Genomic DNA, 19017 nt, shown 5'->3' on the forward strand with positions numbered 1-19017 from the left:
AAGAAAGGGACAAGTGTTTTGACCAATTTTCATTTATAACTTGACTGCACAACCCACTCTTAAATGGTTTATAGAAAAGTACTCTGACTTTACATAGAAAATATTGTATTTTAGTGATACAATGATATCTATGCTATCATCCTTAGAATTTCCCTAGATATGGCCTGTATCTTATATTTATTGATCAGTTCCTAAGAAAGATAGTTTATTTACTTAAGTGTCTGGAAAGCAATAAGTGCATTCTTTATAGTGTAAGCTTTAATTAAAAAACTGTTTTAAATAAACAAGCTTACTTAATGAATCTATGTAATTAATCGAACTCAATTTATATTACATATAATGAAAATTGATGCTTTCTGTAATGCCATCCAACACAGAGGCATTAATGTATGGAGCAAAGTAGCAATATATTGTCTGTCCATCTAGTACGAACTGTGTGTTCTTACTAGGAGCTCTACAACACTTTAGTTTGCTATCTGGGAACTATCTATCTGATGCTAGGCCCACAGTTAGGGAATCAGTATACATTAAAGCTCATGTTTCTAAGGCAATTTATTGGAAAGTAATAAAAGAAAATTACAGTTAGAACTGTGAAAGATCAATATGGTGAGTAGTCCTGGAACGGTTCTCAAGCATTCCTGCCTATGCATACCTTCTATCCTTTATTAAGATGATATAAAAAGAATGATAATGATTTTTCAAAATTGCCTGGCTGATGAAAATTATGACACTATTCAACTTAAAAGTAAAGTTAACAAATGCTCAAAGAAACTACTCATTACTAAACATGTCAAATTAGTAAAATGTCTGATAAATATGTGAAGATCACTTACTGCTATGGATAATGTGACAGGTGTCAAAACTATAGTAAAAAAACAGGACATAGATCTTTTCTCAGTGCAATTTATATTAAAGAAGGATATTTACAATAAAAATACAAATAAGGTAAGGACCGAAGAGTTGACTCCGTAGTGAAAAGAACTTTGCTATTCACATAGAAGCCCCTGATTTTTTTCCCAGCACCCATAGGGTTGCTTACCACCTTCTTTGAGTTCAGTTCCAAGAGATCTGGTATCTTCTCCAGGCCTTCACAAGCACAAGAGACACATACAGTGTACATTTTTGCACACACAACACACACACACACATACACAACTGTAAAATATACAGATAATGTTATATATAATATATTGGAAGGCGACCATTGATGTAGGAAAAAGTAGGAAATGGAGGAATGACATATCAAATGCAAAGCTATAAAGTTCCTGATAAGAGTAAGGGAAGGATTTGTGTTATCATTTCAAAGAGGAATATCTCTTATGGAGGGAACCATGATTAAAGTGCCTACTGTGTTGAGATGATGTTTTGTTTCTCTGTTAAAAACAAACAAACAAAACAAGGAGCAAAGGGTGGCCAGCCAAGGGGTGGTCAGCAGGAGGGAAACTCTGAGAGCTGCAGGCCAAATTGTGTGCGTGACTGCAGAGTAATGTTATGGCTTTCCCATGAGCAGAGAAAAGTCAGGCTTCCACAGGTATCCACATAACCATGACACAGACTAAGGGAAGACAAGGTGGGAAAGGGGAAGTAGTGATCAGGCTTTGTAACATCAATGCAAAGGGCCCCTGTGGCCAGGACTCAGATGATAGCTGAAGGGAAAAGAAGTTGTCAGATCCAGAAGACGTCTTGAAGGGGAGATGACAGGATTACCTCACATGTGACTTGGAAGTTGTAAGAAAAAGAAGGAGAAATGAATGCTCCTAGGCCCTGGGACTGAGAGAGTTGAAAGATGAGAATAAATCAAAAGATGGGAGCTCTGGGCAAGGAGGAAAGTTTGAAAGGAAGAAAGAGCTGTTGTTGTTGTTAAATCATTTTATTTGTTTATATTTCAAATGTTATCCCCCTTCCTGTTTCCACTCCATGAACTCCCCACCCCATCCCCATCCCCTTTGCTGCTTTAAGAGGGTGTTTCCCCCACCCACCCATCCAGTCCTGCCTCATCCCTCCAGCATTCCCCTTCTCTGGGGCATCAAGCCTCCACAGGACCGAGTGCCAACCCTCCCATTGATACCAGATGAGGCCATCCTCTGCTACATATGTAGCAGGAGCCAGGGACTAGCCCATGTGTACTCTTTGGTTGGTCCCTGAGTGATCTGGTTAGTTGATGTTGTTCTTCCTATGGGGTTGCAATCCCCTTCAGCTCCTTCAGCCCTTCCCCCTAACTCTTCTATTGGGGTCCCCAGGCTCAGTCCATTGCAGATATTCAGAGCCAACCATTAGACTGAGCCTGGGGACCCAAGAACAAGCTTTTGTTTTTAGTAGGGTAACTATGAAATTTCTCTCCAATACTCAACCAAAAGAGAAATGATACATGGATATGTAAGTGTGGAGTTCTGTTAACAGCATGGATGCTTGATGTCTTAAATTTTCAAATTACTCATAGTATATATGTCACTGAGAGCTAATGAAAAATTTTGATTTAGTTCTTAAATTTTTATTAAAACATCTTCAGATGAGGTACAATCTACGTATTTGTATTAAAATGTAGATAATAGAGGATATACATTACTAGAAAAGGATTACTACATTATTTAAAGTTACAGAATATGCTTCCATTGATTTTAAATATTAATACTTAACACCAAATCTTATTGCATAAGGATATTGCTTTAAAAATAGAGTATGTTTAATCTTTACATATTATGAAAAGCCGGCAATCAGAGAAAATATTCTGAAGAAATATATTTTGGGTGAAGCAGTTTTAGAATTGGCTGAAAAGTTAGCAATTCCATGGATTATTCAAATCTTTCAGTGACTAATTTTAAACTGAGGTCATCTGAGCATATTTTTAAAGCTTCTAACATAAAGTGTAAATGTCTTGAGGGCTCAGGATAAGTTTCCAGAGAAGAGCCTGCATGTGGGACAGAATTTCTCAGATTGTAACAATGGCGATATCACCATTGTTAAGTCAAGTTTGATCTAATTTTAACAAGAGCAAAACTGAAGAATTGCACAAGGGCTTAGGGACTTTTCCTGAGGGGTTTTCAAATAGCCTTGTTGCAATGAAAAGTTACCAAAGTGTCACAGTGTGATACTCAGAAGGGACATTTTAACAGGGGTAGCCTTGCAATTATCTCCCAGAAAACAAAAATTCACACAACACTTGATTTGTCAAGGAAAGAAGTTAGAAGGTCATAGCAGGGGTGAGCATTGATTTTTTTCATTAATAATTTATTTACTTGACTTCCCCTCCCTCCTCTCCTCCCAGTCCTGCCCTCTTTCCTCTCATCCCCCATCCCTTTCCCTTTCTCCTTAAAGAAAAGGAGGCCTCCTTGGGAGAGGATGGAGGGAGAGAACTGAGTGTAAGAAGGATGGGCTAGGAGGGGAACAGAATTGATCTAGCGTGGGGAGGACTGAAGGAGAGAGAATTAGGAGAGAGAACTGGAATCTTTGTGTGGTCTGGGAAGCATCTCTGGGATGCTAGAAACCTAGGGCAGTGGAAACCCCCAGGAATCTATGAGGTTCATCCTAGCCAAGACTCCTTACAATAGGAGTTATGGAGCCTGAAATAGGCACCTCCTGTTGTAACCAGAAAAGACGTCCAATGGAGGGATGGAGACAACAACCCACCCGCAAAACCACTGATACAAATTTGTTCTGTCTCCAGGATGTGCAGGGATAAAGAGGAAGCAGAAATTGAGGGAATGGCCAACCAATGACTGGCCCTTGAGACCCAAGCCTTGAGAGAGATCCCACTCGTAACACTATTAATGGTATTTTTGTCATACTTGCAGACAGGAGCCCAATATAACTGTCATCTGAGAGGCTTCACGCAGCAGCTGATGGAAGCAGATGAAAAGACTCACGGGCAAATATTAGGCAGAGTTTGGAGAATCTTGTGGAAGAAGGGGAGGAGGGATTGAAGGAATCAGAAGTATCAAGGACACCACAAGAAAACCTGTAGAATCAACTAATCTGTACCCATGGGACCTCACAGAGACTGTACCACCAACCAGAGAGAATGCATGGGACAGATTTAGGCCCACTAAACATATGCAACAAATGTGCAGTTTGGTCTTCATGTGGGTCCCCTAACAACGAGAGCAGGGGCTGTCTATGACCCTGTTGCCTACCCTTGAATCCTATTCCCCTAACTGGACTCCCTTGTCTAGCCTCAACAGAAGAGGGTACACCTAATTCTACTGCAACTTAATACACCCAGCCAGGTTGGCATCTACAGGAGCTCTGATTTTTATCTCTGCATTGTCGGTTAAATCTGTAGGGTGAGAAATGAATGGCAAAATCATCAATTTTTAGAATTTGAAGGAAACTTAGAAATCAATGATTTTAATCAACTAGTCTTGTTATATATAAAGGTGGCTGTAATATTGCTTATACATATGGCTTCTTGTTTTCCAAACAGTGATTCCCAGGGATAGAAGGGGAGTAAAATTGCTGTTTAATTAAGAGTCCACATCCATATATTTTAAAATAAAAGAATATCCAGTGGACCTGACCATGAGTTCTTGAAAAGTAGGACAATTTCTTTGGTTGTTTTAGAGTAGTAAAGAACAGAATTGAAGAGATAAATTCAGTGTTTAAGTAGAACACTAAAAAAAGACCTCTATCCCTACCTCCCTATAAAAGGGAGCCTCAAGATAAATCACATGACTCAGATCTGAGAGCCGACCAACCAAGAAATAGTTAACTGGGGACTTCAAGCAACTGAATTCTACCACAATTAGAGAAACTTTGAAGAGGACTCTGAATTCCATTTGAAAATGTAGTTTTTGGCATTTTGAATTGAACTCCAAAAACTAAGTGGAGAATCTGACACAAAATGCCTGGATTTCTGATCACAGCATTTTAAATTAATAGTCTGCATTGATTTAAGCCACCATGATTGTGATAATTTATTATAGAGCAGTGGAAAATCCAGCACCATTTTCTTTTACAAAATGATCATTCACTATTTGTTCAACTCCTGATAGAGAAATAGCAGAAGAAAGAGAACAAAACCAAAAGCAGGGCTTTATACTGAGTCTAGAAAGAACTCTACTGGTTTACAGCTTTTATTATTCAGAACTGACACTCACTTTCCCATAACCTTCAAGTCTCCACTGAAAAATGTACTCTAAAGTTTAGTCTGTTTCCCTCACAGTTTAACTCTCATATTCTGTATAAAATATCCAGAAAGTAGAAAAGCCCATGAGGTCTCAGCCCTACACCAAGATCTACCAGCAACTGAGGAATGTGGGGTATGGAAAAAATAGTCATCTCCAGAGTACACTGATTGGCTGTCCCATACTATGTCCACTCTGAAATCACACATGTCAGGAACATTACACAGATTGAGAAGGTTATATTTAGCAACACATGTATATGATTGTATATGCATATATGTATGCATCTAATCACAATTAATGAAAAAAAGAGGCCATGAATTTAACAAAGAGCAAGGAAGAGTATATGGAAGGGTTTGGAGGTGGTAAGGGAAGGGAGAAATCATGGAATTATAATCTGAAAGGTAAAAAATTTAGAAAAAATGTTTACCTATGTCAATAAAATATGAAATAATAATTATAAAATGACAAGCTACCATACACATAAAATATCATAGTAAATATTGGCTTGTGTCTACCATGACCTAAGCTAGTCATTTAATAAACATTTTTAATACACAATTAACTGAACACATAGTATATGATAAGGTTTTATTTAAATGGCTTGAATGAGCTCTATTGCTGAGAGATAAGTTAGTAAGAAATCAGACAACAGAAGTAGCATGCTGTATGAATAACATCAGGTTATAGTAAGACCCAAAGGGAAAACAGAGCTGGACATATTGAAAACATTGGGTGCCCAAGAAGGATGGGAAGAGAGACAAATGGACACCTGGGCAGAAATGTGTGAAGCTTTCTAGACAGATTGAAGGTGTCAGATATTTGCCTAAGTACAGTGGAGAGATGATTCATTTTTAAACACAGCCAGAATACAGCAAATACATAGGCGAATGCCATCATTAAACCACTGAACTGAGAACGGGACCCCCGTTGAAGGAATCAGAGAAAGGACTGGAAGAGCTTGAAGGGGCTCGAGACCCCATATGAACAACAATGCCAAGCAACCAGAGCTTCCAGGGACTAAGCCACTACCTAAAGACTATACATGGACTGACCCTGGGCTCCAACCTCATAGGTAGCAATGAATAGCCTAGTAAGAGCACCAGTGGATGGGGAAGCCCTTGGTCCTGCCAAGACTGAACCCCCAGTGAACATGATTGTTGGGGAGAGGGTGGTAATGGGGGGGAGGATGGGGAGGGGAACAAAAAAATTTTTTAAAAATGTTATTAAAATTCATATTGCTCCTTGTCAAATTCATTGCCCATTTTGCTTGGGAGCCAAGTACTATGGCCAAGGCCCTTTTCTTTTAAAGTCTACTACAGCCACTCCTCCCATGTTTTATCTTTTCCTCACAGGGTTTGTTAAACCACTGGAGGTGAAGCCAACCAAGGATGGGAAGCCAAGGTCCAGGTAACTTAGGCCTTCAAGGGCAAGAGACTAAATATGTAAACTTTGAAGAAGACTCTGAAATGTATGTGAAAATTACACTGAAGAGCATACACTAGTCAATGAACTAGAAAAGGCAGAGGAACTTCGTCCTTTCTCATCTTTGTCAGGAGGGGCAATTCCTATCTGTATCCATAAGAGTAACATTTTCCTTCAACATTCAGATATAATGAAGTGAATCTTCAGTAAGAAAATTCGATGCAGGATAAATATTTCAGTAAATTACTGGTTCACGGAATCTAATATTCCCAGAGAAGGGAATTTTAAATGAAGTCATACTTTTGTCTGACAAAGAAACAAAGCCCAGATATGGGGTTTTCTTATTTGGGGTAGGGGGAACACAGGCTCATATGCTGTAGTCTATTCTGATGCAAACCATCAGATAGCCACACAGACTCAACCTTGGACAATATGGGACCCCAGCATGTATTAGAATAAATTATAACTTATTGAAATGGTCTGTTTATTTTGACATGGCCTCAAATATAGCACACATTTCTTTTTATATTAAATGTAGAGCTAGAAACGAGGAGCTAGAAATGATCAGACTCCAAATAGATGCTGCTTTGCACAGATAATGCATCCGAGGGCAGCTTCACAAATACTCATTTGTGGCGAGCAGTAACCCTCGCTTATACCCAGTATCTTCACTTTTGATGAACTGTGTATGGCGCTGGACCATTTCAAGGCAACCGCCCTATTGAATTACAGATACAAAGAGGATTACACTCACTTTAGCATGGAAAATCAGATTTCCATTCTTTAAGAATGACGGCAAACCTCAAACTCTTTCTATTCCACAGATGGTACTAATTTGAACACATCATGGCCTGTTTCCTGGCATAATCACACAGCTTGCTTAAATTTTTTAAACATGACTGAACTGTGATGAAGCGATCACAATCGCAAAGGTATTTAGGAAATTAGTTTTATTTATAAATTATTTGTATCAGTATAAACATGTTCACCACAGTTGAAGAACCTATATAACTATGTAAAACTTGATACAGATTTTAATATCCCCTGGCCTTCAAGGACTAAATTACATTTTCTACTGAGAAAATGAAAGTCCATGTAAAATTTAATTATTATATTAATTTATGAGTGTCACATTTTCAAAACCAGCCTCCTTTACAGGATTCTGATAATAGTTTTTTTTTTAAATTTCTCATCATCTGGTTAGGTATACTAATGTGCAAAATCATTTTAAAACTTATTTATTTTTAACTATGTATTTTAGAGCTTTATGCATCTTAATAAATATTAATACATAGATTCTACACTATCTGATGATTTTTATTTAATAAAATAAATAAAATATATGATATATGAAAATTAAAAATTAACTTAATTTTCATAGTTGGTTAAGAAATGTTTAGTCTCTAAAACTTTTATGTGATCTATTTTAAACAATGCATTACACAAATATCAGTGTGCTAAAAATAGCATGTGGTTCAATATTAATATTAAAATTTGACATATCAAACTTCAGTATACAAAGTATAAATTTTTACTGACTTGAATTTAATCAGTATCATTCATTACATATTTATCTTGAATTTTGTAGTTTTTAAATGCATAGGTTCTTTTTTCATACTCAATATATATTATATATTTCTTATATACAATGACTCATTTTATAGAAACTATGCTAAAGGATCTATTGAAGCATGCAAAGATCAATAGAAGATATTCCAGCATCTTGAATATGGATAGCCATATATAAATGGCAATGAAATGTTTTCCACAAGATGGTAATCATCCTAGATAGAAGAAAAATAGTCATCATAAAGTCATATTAAAAACAATACTATAAGGTATGATGTTATTATTGAAAGGCAGTGAAAGATTGGAAGAAGAGTTTAAATTATGACCATAGGTAACAGATAAAAATCAACAGAAATTCATTGGTAAAGAATAGAATTGAACAACGTACAAAATATGTAATATAGCTGGTATTAATGAAAAGTAATTTTTAAATATGCATTATTTACATTTTGTATGCATTCTATTCATGATATTTGCCTGAATGTGTGTGTGTGTGTGTGTGTGTGTGTGTGTGTGTGTATTGTATGTATGAAATACCTGCAGAGACCAGAAGAACACATTCAATATCTTAGAAATGGAGTTATAAATAGCTGTGAGTTGCTATGTGGATGCAGGAAATTGAACCTGGGTCTTCTACAAAATTAGCAAGTGCTCTTAATTGTTTAGGCTCTTCAGCTCATGAAATGCAAATTCTATAGAAACTGGTTACACATTGTACATGTGAAATAGAATTCAGATCATAATGATAAAGAATAATTATAAATAGCACCAATAGGAAATACAAACTAATGTGGTGAGATATTTGGTAGAGAAAAAAAAGGAAACACAATTAATTAAATGAACCCTGTATTAGGCTAGTCGATAATATGGATATTGCGGAAATAAACCATGAAATTGACTCTAATATAAAAATAATTCAAAAATAAAATCAAGATCATAAATTTTATAACCATAAAGATAAAATAAGTGAGCAAAAATGCAATCATCTCTGGCAAAGAACTATAATTCATTTACATATATACATATATCTTCTCCAGAATCATATAAAGAAGGTACTGTTTAGTGAACAATGTCTTTAACAAGAGCTTTATACAGTAAATAGCATGTTTAATTTGGCTCTTATTATGATTCTCAGTGTAGGTGGATGCAAATTTTTCCACTTAGTAAATGGATTGCTTTCACTATTTGTCATACTGTAATACAAATTCTCATCACTATGGTTGTCTGCCTAATTTTGAGATATTGGGATAATCGGCACACATTTAACAAAATATGCTGTACAAGCATGGCCTAGATAATACTACACAGTGAGAAGAAAGCCGCACGACAGTAAGCTGAATTAAGCCATTATCAACAAATTATTAAAACAGTGGGAAAGAGACTGATAAAGTATCTACAATGAGAAAGTTTGCAGTATCTGTTTTAGTACCTGCACTGATAAATGGGCAAATAGTGGTCCGGGATCCCATGGAATCTGGCTACAATATCTCTAGTCTTTAGGCCAAGTATTGTGGAGCACATGGTTACATTAAAATATATTAATAAAACTTCTCAGAAGAAAGTCAGTTTTTGGAGAATGGTACAATAAAATGTCATCAAAAATAATCAGCATGGATGTAAAATAGCATGGTTTATAGAGTCATTAGCTTTTATAGTTCTACAATAAGTCATAGCATGAGAGTATCTATTAAAGTGGTAATTTTGATACAAATTGTCTTAGTCAAAGAATCATCTCTTAAGATCATTCGAATCTATAGCACTTAAATATCAAGTTTAATCATTGACAATAATGACCAATATAGAAAGGGGTAGTGATTTGTAGGGATTTGTTTGGTTGAAGGCGTATATATAAATAAAATATTAGCTTCATGTCTTTTCAGCAGAACTAGAGGATTTTTTGGAAGGAAAAGCTTTGGTGTGAAAGAGGCCATGTAAAACCAAACTGGGAAATACCTTTACTTGTATAAGTGATTGAATTATAATCGTGAATGAATGATGAGTACTTATAGCATCAGAACAGCAGGCAGTGAAGACTTGGGTACTTTCATATGTCAATTTCAATGGCCAGTTAAATAAAAAAATTGCCAGGAGGACCTCAGGTTAGACCATAATCCCTGACCAACAATGATACATAATGAATATTAGTATAACTAAGGGATAATTGAACAAAATTAATCTATGTATTGATTGAATGAATGAAGTTCAAAAAGATGTGTGGCATAGTAGTAGTCCTAACTGAATGATTATGTAAATTTTTTCTGCCTTTTGAGAACTACATTTCTACAAAAAGAAACACTGATTGAAAGATGTACACACAAAATTGCCCTGCCTAGATATAAACTGTAAGAAAGTATTCATAATAGGTAATTAAGAATTTGAAATCCTTCCAAAAAAAAAAAAGAATTTGAAATCTTCAGGACCTGTGATAAATAAGATGGAGAGGGGGAGGGGAGGAACAATAGACTCTCTAGTTACCGAAACATTTATGAACAGTATGTCTAATAATATATACAAATACACAAAGATTATTAAAATGTAAGCATATATTCCATGTACTGATCACCAGTGTTCACTGTGATACTCTACACAAAACACTTTGTGTAATTAAAATTATTATTAGAATTATAAGTATAAGTCAGATACATATATTGGCAAAAATAATTTTGGAAAGATCCCAAACTAATATGAATATATTCTAGTCTCTATGCTGGATAACTTTAGAAAGCTCTGACCTGATCATCTTTTTATCAAGCTTATTCCTCTATGGATGCAATGTTTGAATTATCTCAACTAAGGGGTATGTAAAAGTAGGCACTTTTGTTTAAGTCTATTAAAATATAATTTAAAACAAGTTTGAATGGAAACCCCACGCATGCATAGATAAATCTTCTTGCAGAAGCCATAAGGTTGTGAAATAAAAATCCTAGTACTGGGATGGAGAGATAGAATAGTGGTTAAGAGAACTGTTTGCTCTTCCGAAAGACCCAGGTTCAATTCCCGGCACTCAGATCGTGGCTCACAACTGCTTATACCTCCAGTTCAGGGGATCAGATGCCCTCTTTTGCTCTGCAGCATTCTAAGTTCATGTGAAACAGATAAGTTCACACAACTACATGCATGTTCACATAAAAGAGGAAAAACTCCTAGTACCAAGTAGGCAATACCCCCCCCCATGAGTTGTTGTTTGTCAGAAAACCTACAAAGGGCTTCGAACAATACAGAATATGCCCATTGTTCTTGCTTGCCCACCAGAACTATATGTTAAGACCCTGTTCCTGAAGGTACTGCAAACTTTAGATGCCAGACAGAGAAAAGCCGTGCTAGAATTGAACTGCAAGTATGCTTCATCCTGGCTAACACTGGTATTGCCAGAGGTGATTTGAATACTGACAGAGAAGCATTAACGACCCAAGCTGTGGAGCCCATGACCTACTCACTGTAAGGATATGATGATTACATAGCAACAAAGGGTATTTTTATGATTTTCTAAATCTAAATACTCCACATAAGCCGACATTTGCCTGACACTGTAAGTCCAGTCAGAATCTCCATGTGTTCCTAATTTCTGGTTTAGCAAAATTGATATAGCAAAAAAAGTACCTTGTGAAAATTTATGTTTATATTCATAGACAAATGCCACTTGCAGCATTAATCGGAGAAATGTCACTTATTATTCTACACAGAGACTCATAGCTGTTGAAAACAAATACAATAAATGAAAGTTTAGTGCTCAGCCCTACATGGAACATTTATACTAAACTTTCTTAGGCTCAGGAAACACCAAAGAAGAGAAAACAGAAACTGAAATAGCCCAAAGATAGGGAAAAGATATAATAAAAATGCTAGCTTCAGGGCATTATGTAGCCATTCTTAATGTGATTTTATTACAGTTGCAGTTGGCTGAACTGGGCCAGAAGACTGATCCTGTTAATAGACAGCCATCAGGGAGGAGCTCATAAGTCAAACTTTACCCTGCTGCACTATTGACAACTGATGGGTTCTGTAAGAGAGACAGCCATTGCCTTCAGTCATGTATCAAGCTGAGTTCACCAGGCTCCATTGGACAGTTTACAAACGATGGTTACTAAGTTATCCTTATTGAAAACGTAAGTTCAAGTGAAGTTATGCCACTTGGGGTAATAATGATTACCCAAAGAGCCCTAGACTATCTGAAAATCTTCACTGGGCAGATATAGGAATCGTCCATTATAGTTTTGGTCAAGGAAAACTAAGACACTTCTTTATCAATATAGACAGTCAATATCATTGTCCATGGCTGCTACCCAGAACTTAAAGATAAGACTATTGCTAAACATGTCATACAAAACTATGTTATCATTAGAGAAAAAAATATATCTCTATAAATATTGTTACTTAAAAAATACTAATGGCGAAAGTCATATTCTATATTTTATCCTAAGCAGGCAGCTAAAGTAAGTTAACTCCATTAAATCGATAATGAAGAAAATCAAAGAGAACACAAATAAAGTGAAAAAAGACTAATAAACATTAATTCATAGTATGGTTATTTGAAGAAAATACATAAGCATTTAAATATTAGCATATATGAAGAGAAAACAAACAGCTAACATCACAGGTGGAAGCAGGGCTAGCATTATGTATGCCAACAATCACTAAGTAAATTAATATGACATCTCAGAATGAATTGAATTTCTTGGAAAAACTATCTTAAAAAATTGATGTGGAAAACATGACTAGTCCTACCCAACTATGATGCATATTAACCACAACAACCACCAGCTTAGCACAATAACCCTAAAGGTTCAATAGTGGTATGAATGCTTTGACTGCAACCTACAGCCCTCCAATTGGACTTAAGACCCGCTTAACAAGAGAGAAATCAGAAGCCAGGTATCCTGGGACTGGAACCCTATCAACTCCCTAGAATTGTGATGGATCTTGGAAGAGAACCTCAAACAACCACTTGACTAAACCAGCACAATCGATACCTAACATTCTAAGTATTTATTCTTATACCCACAGAAAGTGTAGCTCTCACACCTCATCAGGGAAGCTGCCCATTTTAACAGAAGCCACAGGAAAAACCACAAGTGATCAAAATGCAGAGTTTCAGAGCCCAGTCCTAACAAATACAACTACAACACAACTCTTGCCACTAAAGGGAAAGAAAGGGGGAAAGGGAGAAAAGAAAGCAAAGAGGGTGGTACATTTGGAGGTATTCAAAGGGAGGTAAAACTGATATAATTATATTATAACCACCCCAACATATCTTTAACAAAGAAAGTCAGCCTATCAAGTGAGAAGTAACTTTTGCTGAATATACATCCTGGCTAGGACCTTAAATGTTCTCCAAAAGGTCGATAAGACCAAAGGACATGGTCTCCAACCTGTAGTGCTATTGGAAGGTGACAATAAGCCATTACATATATGCTCTTGAGGTGGGACTCAACCTTTAGCTTTCTGTCTTGGCTTTCTGGTATCCATGAGGTAAGTGGCATAGTCCCTTCTTTGATCTTCTTCATCACCCTGTCCAAAAGCAATGTGTCAACAAACTGGTGAACTGAAACCCCTGAAAACACAAGGCAAAATAAATTCTTACTCTTAAAGTTGTTTAATTAAGGTATTTGCCTGGTTGACAAATAGTTGGACTAGCAAGGAAACTTATATCCAACATATACAGGAACTCCTAGAACTGAATGTCTAAGATAAACACTCAAAGTTAAATAACATTTATTAAAGACTTGAATGGGAGCCTGTACAAGTGAGATATGGTAGCATTCACGTTATCTATTCTAGTATGATTGAACTTCTGTTGCTACAGTTGAGTGACCTTTTCTCCAGGTCAAACTTCTTGCAAAGATATGGTAATTATGAATAGTTATATAAAGTAAAAATTCCCCTGTTGGTACTCTCATCATGAAATCATTACTTAAATGATAGATCAATGATAAATTCAGTAACCAATCATATTCATTTACTTCATTTATTCTTCTTTTTTTTTCATTTCAGACAAAGGCAAAGAATTACATAGTTAGGAAACTTCCTTGTCTCGTCACAGCAAGTTCATGTGGCATAAGAGGTCAACCAGCATGGTGGCAAAGCAGTGTAGGGATGATACTAGATGTAAATGACGATCCCTTACACATGGAGGTTTTGAAGGAGGTTGACTAAGGAATGTTTACAAAGCTGCTCCACAAGAACTTTAGATTGGCTACCAGGACAACCACTCGATGCAAGCTGGACGTATGTGAGGGCAGTGGTTGTACTGAAGAAAATATAAGATGGCGATGTATAGCCTTACAGTTAAAAGAGGCATTTCAAGCAACGTTCAAAGATTAAAATATTGTAAGGTAATCCGAACTTAGAAAACAATGTAACAGTTGCCCAGAACACAGAAAATATTCTATTTACATATCTAGAAAATGAAGTAAAAAGCCACTCTTGATAAGTTTTTGCAAAGAAATAAAACAGAAATTTATATCAGATTTGGTATGCTACGACAGTCTCAGGACTGGGGAGGCTGAGGCTGAGGCATCACGGATAGACAGTTGACAACAAACTGAGCTGCTTTCCCTGACACACTGAAAAATGTAAATAAGTAAAACACTGGTTATTTTAACGTGTTAAACTGTATTATGCTAAATGATAACCATTATTTTTAGAAGGGCTGTAAATAATTTTATCATTTTTATATATACTTATAGTCATTAGTGGGGTGGTTTAAATAAGTACCCTCCATGGGTTCAAGTAGTTAAACACTTGGCACCATGTGGCAATGAGTGGTGTTTTGGGAGGTTGAAGAGGTGAGATCCTACTGGGATTATGTTGTCACTGAAAGTAGGATTTGAGAGATTAAAGCCTTGCTCCACTTCAGGTTCAATCTCTCTGCTTCATGCTCACATAGGCAGATGTGTGCGCTCAGCTTCCAGCTGTCAGCCATGCCTTCCACCATGAGTGACTCATCTCTCTGTAAGCATAAGCTCAAATAAATTCTTTCTTCTGTAAATTGTCTTGGATCTTGTGTATCATAGTAACAGAAAACTGACAAATACAGACAGTTAAAAGTATTGTACCAAACACAATGGAGATCAAAGGTCAATGATAGTCTGTCCCATTACTAAGATTGCTGTATTGGAGGCCAGGCATATCTTTAATCCTAGAACTCTGAAGCAGAGGAAAGTGGATCACGGTGAGGTCAAGGCTAGCTTAGTCTACATAGTGAATTCCAAGTCAGCCATATTGATATAGTTTAGTATATATAGTAAGAGCTATGTAGTAAAACCCTGGTTTTTTTTTTAAAGACTATTAGGAGCCTACAGTAGATTGCAAACACTGATTTCTGATAAATATAAAAACTCCATGAAAGTACAAAAATTTATTCATGACACTAAGTTCAGAACAACTTGGATGTCCACAAACAATGACTCATAGATAATGGGATGTTTCTATGATAGAAAATAATTTAACAACTAAAATCGTTACTGAGATTATAACATTATGAATCTCTAATTGATACTGGAAGGACTAGGGTGTACATGAAAAAGCACACACAGCTTAAGAACAAGTCGAGTTTGTCTGTTCAGATGAACATGAGGATAGGGCTGCCTTGAGGAGTAGGTGTGCAAGAGGAATTCTGATGGAAGGACAGTCTACATGTTGACTGGAAGTAGTAAAGTGGGTGGGTATTTGAAACTTTCAAACTCACCGAACTTTTGCAACTAAACTTTGTGGATTTAACTATATGTAAACTGCATATAAACCATAAAGTACTATAAAACTGAAAAAGGGGTTTTCTTTAAAAGTTCAGTAAAAAATTCTAAGTATGTTTAATTTGTACATTTGACAGCCACCAAAAATAATAGATGTTGATGCCTCTGGATATTTTATAAATATAGACTTTAAAAGGAAAAAAAATAGCATGAGCTTTAAGATAAATCTAATATGTCCACATCAAAGGAAACCTGAGACGACCATAAGTATATCATGGACAACTTGGGCCATCGTTATTTATGTTTAATTTGCAAGTGATGTACATAAAGGGCGATTGAATGCAAGACAGCACTTAGGGATCATGGCTGGTGCATTTAATTGGCAACAGCATAACATCCTAAAGGTAAACTTCATATTAAATTTGGAGTTTATACCTTAATAACATTAAACCCCTATATAAAAAATATCACTAATGGACTTGCATACAGATAGTTTGGAAATGAAGGCAGGCTTGCTGGTTCGTGCCTGTGATCACAGCCTTCTGAAAGCAGAGGCAGGAGGATGGTTATAAGTTTGAGCACAGCCTGTTCCAAATATCAAGTTCCAGACCATCCAGGATTATAGCAACTCTGCTTCAGAGACACAATCAAGCGAAGTTATAATGAAAATTAGGAAGAAAAACATGTACAATGGAATTAATATAATTAGTAACAAACCACAAAACTAACCACTAGTTTTAACACATCCCTTAAATGGTATAGATTTAATTACACCATGTAGATTTTTTAGTACCTCTCTAATACTGCAAGGTAGTGACTCTTCATAATAAGGTCTGTAATTACAGATTCAATAAAAGCTTTACCCGATGTTGTAGTAAACATGGTGAAATTAAATTACAATCCTAATACACTAATATACTAATAAATAAAAGCTTTTATTCAACTTTAATTCTAAAAGAATCTTATTGTTGACAATATATATTGTCATACATTAAAAAGTAAGATTCTTCCTCAAATTTGCATTACTGTAAGCTAAGGAACATTAGTATTTGAAATTTAATAAGTTGTGATCACTAATGTTTGTATGGCTTATATGTTCAAATCATTTATATCACATTGATTTTAACTTTATTCCAAATTAACACATTCCTTTTGAAGCATGCCTTGCTCAATTCATCTTTTGAATACTTGAGTAATATTTATACCACTCTTAAATGTCATTTGTACAACCCATAATCTCATAAAAGCAATAGATTGATTCTTGAAGCTTCAAGTACTATATTTACTAGAAAGACAAAGAAAACACAAATTTTATGCACACACATAGCTTACTTAAAACTGGAAGTAAAAAAAAAAGAACCAGAGAAGAAAATGAGGGAGGAGGTTGATGTGCCAAGGCTGGTCAGAAGAGTATCAGCTACATAGAGCAGGAATGGAAAATAAAGTAATAAGATATGCCCCAGTTCCTAAATAAGTCTTAAAACATGGCCCAAAGAACAGCTGGCTTTAGCTGGAGCTTGGACGAAGCCAAGAATGGCTGCCTGGAGTTCACTTAATGAAAGATCTTTGAGTAACAAGGAGGGCGAGGGGAATTATACATAGTAACCCAAATTCACTTTTTAAAATTGTGTTTAAAAGAACTTCTAGATTTAGAACTTGATACCTAAGACTATTTGAAGCCATCAAGTATTGCCCCTTTGGAACTGATCCCACAATGCCATAGTGTTTTTATACCTCTCCTTATATTGGGTTGTAGTGCTTTCTGTTTTATAGAACAAGCACAAATTGTTTTCCTACATTTTCAAACCATATTTGAACAAAATTGTGCTTATCCTCATCTGTATAACTGCTAAGGAAGATTTTTAATGAGATAATTCTCATGACAGAATCAGTCTTCTATTTTACCTTGTGAAATCGTGGGGGAGAGCAATTCCAGTAAATACAGGTAATGTTCTAAATTTCTAAGTCAGGGATGCTCACAAGGCAAGAGGGCTGTTCTAGACCAGTGCCCAGTGAGTCCTATTTCTTTGGCTTTCTTCCACCTGCTTACAAAGCAAAATTGCTGAACTTATTTTCTAAATCCACTGAAGGTCAAACATTCCATAATTTAAAAAATCTAAAGCACAATAAATATATTTGCTTTTTTATTCTTTTTTAAAGGCCCTCATATAGCACCTTATATCCATCAAGTCCTGTCTACTGGAATGCGTATAGAGACCAACACAAATTAGTTTCAAAAGGCACCCTTGGATGGACTTGGAAGGTGGCAGATTTGTACTTCCCTAGTTTTCTCACTGCTAACAACAAAAAACTGTAAGAAGAGAGATTTGACAGAAAGACAGATGGGGAGAGCATCAAAGAGGATAGATGGGGGGTGGGTTACAGTAGGAAAGGAAGGATTAAGGTAAAAGACAATACAGGAGTCTAAAAGACATTTTTTGAAACGCCTTAATGATATTGAATACTTTGTAGGTTACTTTAAAACCTCAATAAAAACCTGCTTTGTCAAAGCAGGGTGCTGTTGTAATCATAGTGCTGAGGGGTGGAGACAGGAGGATGGACACAGTAGAGAGCCAATCTGGCTTACTGGGGAAGCTCCGTGCTAGTAAGTAGCCCTGCCTCATAAGACAAAGTAGACTCGCCTGCCGAGTGACACCTGAGATTGTCCTCTCACCCTGACATGCTCACTTACACTCATACATGTGTTTTATGTACACACAGGGAGTGGGTAGGAGGAGGGAGGATGGGAGGGAGGATAAAAAAGTCGGGGAGAGGGAGAGAGGGAGGGAGGGAGGGAGGGAGGATAAAAAAGTCGGGGAGAGGGAGAGAGGGAGGAAGGGAGGAAAAGAGAGAGAGATCCCTGGAAAAAATGCATGTCAGGGTTAAACACCAAGCAGTAAAAGAGTGAGCCAAATTTGATTTCTTCTTTTGTCAGGAATAACAGCAGAGCCTGGGACTCAGAGCTAACTGTACACTGTGACTAATTTCCCAACATAAATTAAAAGCTCGCAACAGCTATAAAACTGCTTCTGTCTGAACAATGAGTTCCTAGCAGTTACAAACATCTCATCAACAAGCAGTTCGTGTGAATCCTGATAAAAATTAGATACCTAACGAGGGCTGTAATCATAAATATAATTATATACTAGATTCAACATCTGATTTCAAAGATGAAACATACTTTGGAAGCAGAAATTAATATTTCATCTGAA

General features: G+C 36.2%; 1 protein-coding gene and 1 long non-coding RNA gene across 3 annotated transcripts in view; one reads left to right on the forward strand and one right to left on the reverse strand.

Moving 5' to 3' along the window:
• Positions 1-19017, forward strand: part of LOC120093580 (uncharacterized) — a 201325-nt gene that overhangs the window by 101222 nt on the left and 81086 nt on the right. For both annotated transcript variants that reach the window (XR_010053291.1, XR_005486919.2), the window contains exon 3: positions 6476-6530. This is a non-coding gene — a long non-coding RNA (uncharacterized LOC120093580). The remainder of the gene's footprint in view (positions 1-6475; positions 6531-19017) is intronic.
• The window catches only part of Ptprq (protein tyrosine phosphatase, receptor type, Q), a 182376-nt gene that overhangs the window by 82021 nt on the left and 81338 nt on the right, over positions 1-19017 (reverse strand). The window lies entirely within an intron of this gene.

The sequence above is a fragment of the Rattus norvegicus genome, chromosome 7, assembly GCF_036323735.1.
Source record: "Rattus norvegicus strain BN/NHsdMcwi chromosome 7, GRCr8, whole genome shotgun sequence".
Classification (NCBI taxonomy): Eukaryota; Metazoa; Chordata; class Mammalia; order Rodentia; family Muridae; genus Rattus; species Rattus norvegicus.